Genomic DNA, 3857 nt, shown 5'->3' on the forward strand with positions numbered 1-3857 from the left:
TTGACTGGTGTCTTTACAAGATATTGATACGCAAGAATGACATTATAAAAACAATATTATAAAAAGTTGCTTTTTTTACGCTGCCAACAAACTGAGAGAATGACTTGAATTTTCAAACAATGAAAAACAGTAAAGGATTCACACTTTATTTCTTCATTCTTTTATTATTTTGTTTTATTATTTCATTGCTTTATTTTATTGTTTGACTAATTTTTTTTTTTTGCCACCATGAAATGTCACAACTCACAAACTCGCATATCACTTATATTTCTGAATTTTCCACTTGTAATTAGGTCTTTGAAGGAGGCATTTGTGTGCTACTCATTTGCAAGTACAGTTAAAACGGTGTTTCCGGCGTGCACTTGAAGGCACCGTCAGGCAGGAAGAAAAACAGCGAGCGAATAAAAGATTCAAGCTTCAGAGTGAGAGCATGTTTCACTTCCTGCTGCTTCCTGTGTGTGTGTGTGTGTGTGTGTGTGTGTGTGTGAGCGAAGCCTCCACTGAAGCAGTTTGACCAGCTAAAGTCTGTGGCGGTGCGTTCGAGGACAGAGGCGCACACTGTGACAATGCTCGGCAAACAGCGCGTCGCCGCTGTGTCAACAGGCCCGTACGCCGCCGCCGCCACGGCTGAGCTCCGCGCAACAACAGGTGTCCCGCCTGCCTCGCATGCACTGCATTTGTGTGTGTGTGTGTGTGTGTGTGTGTGTGTGTGTGAGAGAGAGAGAGAGAGAAAGAAAGAGAGTGTGCCTACGTGAGCCTCCGGGTGTATTAAGTCTTTCTTTCTGGGTGTATGTGTGTCTGATTGTGTGTGTGTGTGTGTGATATATGTGCCTGTGTGTGTGTGTGTGTGTGTGTGTGTGTGTGTGTGTGTGTACAGCTGAACAGCCCCACGCGGCGCTCTGCTGTTTGTTCAGTGTCGGAGCAGCAGGTCTGACCTTTGCAGCGCCGCTCCAGCAGAGCAGCTCCTGGAGAACAAACGCTCCTCCGCCTCCTGCGCCTCCTCCGCGTCACATTTCTGCAACATCGTTAACGCATTTCGACAGATTTCTCGGCGTCGCCTCGTTCCCCCGTGACGGAGCGGCGGCACGCTGCACCTGTTCGTTGCCAGTCCTCCGATTTTTCATGCTCCTCTCCCGCTGGTCTCCTGGACTGTCGTCGGAGGCGGCGGCCGGCCAATAGGGGGCGCTCCCTGGAGAAAAATGAGATGGGGCGGGTCAAGATGGAGCCGGATAGGGCGGGGCGTGACAGGACAGGGTGAGGTGGGACAGGGCATGATGGGGTGTAACAAGACAGGGTGGGACAGGGTGGGGCGGGGCATGATGGGACATGTTGGGGTGGGGCGGGATGGACATGGCGTGACGGGATGAGGCAGGGCGGGGCAGGGCAGGACGGGACAGCAGGCGGTGAATCAGCCTGGGACAGGATCGCTTGGTTCAGATCAAGGCTGTTATCGTCAAAAAACAAACAAACAAAAAAAAAAAAACTAACAAAACAGCTCGATGTGAAAAAAAAAACATTTTCATTAAGTGAAATAAAAATGAAAACGAGGCTTTACAACAACAAAAAACAAATAAAATTAAATAAAGTAATTATAAAATAATAATATAGTATAAATTTTACCATTTGTCCATATTTGTGTATTTTAAATACTCAATAATTTGTGTAAAATATGAATCTTAATCATTATAAAATTTGCTGCGGGTCCACAGGAGGCGGGTCTCAGTGGCAGTTCAGCCAATCGCTGACTCAATCTGTCGCCGTAGCAACAAGAATGTAGCCAGTCAGCTTCCTCCGAGCCTGTCCGGTCCAGAGGGGGTGAGGCGGAGGTGACGGTCGGGGCGACTCTGAGCAGCGAGCGTCCAACACTCGTATCGCAGCATCACTACGCGGCGGCCGCGGCGGAGGGATACGGAGACAAAGTAGTTCCACTGGTTAGCGAGGAACAGGGCAGACACAGATCCACATCCGCTTCAGCGTTATTACAGTTCTGCATCCTTCACTAGCTTTTTTTTTAAAAAAAAATATGATTTTTATTTATTTTTGACTTTTTGTTTTCCATTTGTAGTTTGGGTTTAATTCGTTTTTAAAGCAGGGTTGCCAGTTCAAATTAGGTTTTTTTTTTATTTTTGAAAATTTCAGTTTTAGTCTAATTTGTGTCAGTGTTAGTTTAAATCTTTTTTGTAACATTTGGTATTTGAAATTAAAAAAATTAAACTGAAATCAAAAACAAAAAGTCAAAACGACATAAAAAAAAAAAAAAAATGAAAATTGCCAAACTGTAATAACCTCAGTTCAGACAAGTTCAGGGGGAAGACGATGACTCAGCGCGCCCGCATGTGTGTGTGTGTGTGTGTGTGTGTGTGTGTGTGTGTGTGTGTATGTAGGCCAGTGTCGCAGAGCACAGCCGATCCATGTTCCAGTCAAATTAGCTGATTTTTTTTCTCTCCTCCTCTGCTGTGTCCCGAAAAAAGAGCCAGAGGAGGACGGGACTCTGTGTCAAGATCGATCTGATCTGCTCCTCTCTCCTCAGCCCTCCTCACAAAACACAGACCTTTATTTTGAAATTCCAGTGGAGATCCTGAGGTTTCCAGAGATCCCAAACCTCAAACGTGATCTGCTGGATTCCAGGGAAATGAAGCCCCAGATCTTTTCCATCTGATGTGATCCTGCAGCCATAAATATTCCCCTCAGCGTCAGAGAGATGGAGCCTCAACATGGAGGAGACTCTGATTTTGAAGGCACTTAAGGGGGAAATTTAAGGGGGAATGAGAGTTTAAGGGGTTCGTGTGTGTGTTCCCCGGTGTGGGACAGACAGGACGGATCCTCCCCGGGACGTAAATGTGCCGTGACAGTTTGTGATGTCGGCGTTCCTCCCTGTTGTGACATTCATGTTCACATCTACGCTCAGAGAAACACCGGTTCCTTAAGGGTTCCTCAACACGCTCTGCGGTTCCACAGAGAACCACCAGCAGCTGGAGAACCTCTTTATTTAGGGGCTGGTTCTTTAAAGTGCTAAAGGTTCTTCATGTTTATTGGAGTTATTTGGTGGCGGCAGCATGAAATTAGGAGTGCAGCTGCAGTGTGTGTGTGTGTGTGTGTGTGTGTGTGTGTGTGTGTGTGTGTGTGTGTGTGTTCACATTGTCTCTGTTTGAATCAAGCTGTCAAAATCTCATCAGGGCCACTGACCTAAGATATACATTCAGTACAGTGGTGTGTGTGTGTGTGTGTGTGTGTGTGTGTGTGTGTGTGTGTGTCGGAGGTCTATTTATAGGCTGACCTCAGAGCAGCGTGCTGTCTGTTGTTTTGGTCGACAGAGATCAGCTCGGCTTCAGCTTCGTTACAACTTCATGGACAAAATGTAGTAAAAGTACTGATACTGTGATGGAACAGTACTGTGGTCAAAGTACTGATACTGTGATAGAACTGTGGTAAAAGTACTGATACTGTGATGGAACAGTACTGTGGTCAAAGTACCGATACTGTGATGGAACAGTACTGTGGTCAAAGTACTGTGATGGAACAGTACTGTGGTCAAAGTACTGATACTGTGATAGAACTGTGGTCAAAGTACTGATACTGTGACGGAACAGTACTGTGGTCAAAGTACTGATACTGTGATGGAATAGTACTGTGGTCAAAGTACTGATACTGTGATAGAACAGTGGTCAAAGTACTGATACTGTGATGGAACAGTACTGTGGTCAAAGTACCGATACTGTGATGGAACAGTACTGTGGTCAAAGTACTGATACTGTGATAGAAGAGTGGTCAAAGTACTGATACTGTGATGGAACAGTGGTCAAAGTACTGATACTGTGATGGAACAGTACTGTGGTCAGAGTATTGATACTGTGATG

Source organism: Myripristis murdjan, chromosome 20 (assembly GCF_902150065.1).
Source record: "Myripristis murdjan chromosome 20, fMyrMur1.1, whole genome shotgun sequence".
In the NCBI taxonomy this organism is placed as follows: Eukaryota; Metazoa; Chordata; class Actinopteri; order Holocentriformes; family Holocentridae; genus Myripristis; species Myripristis murdjan.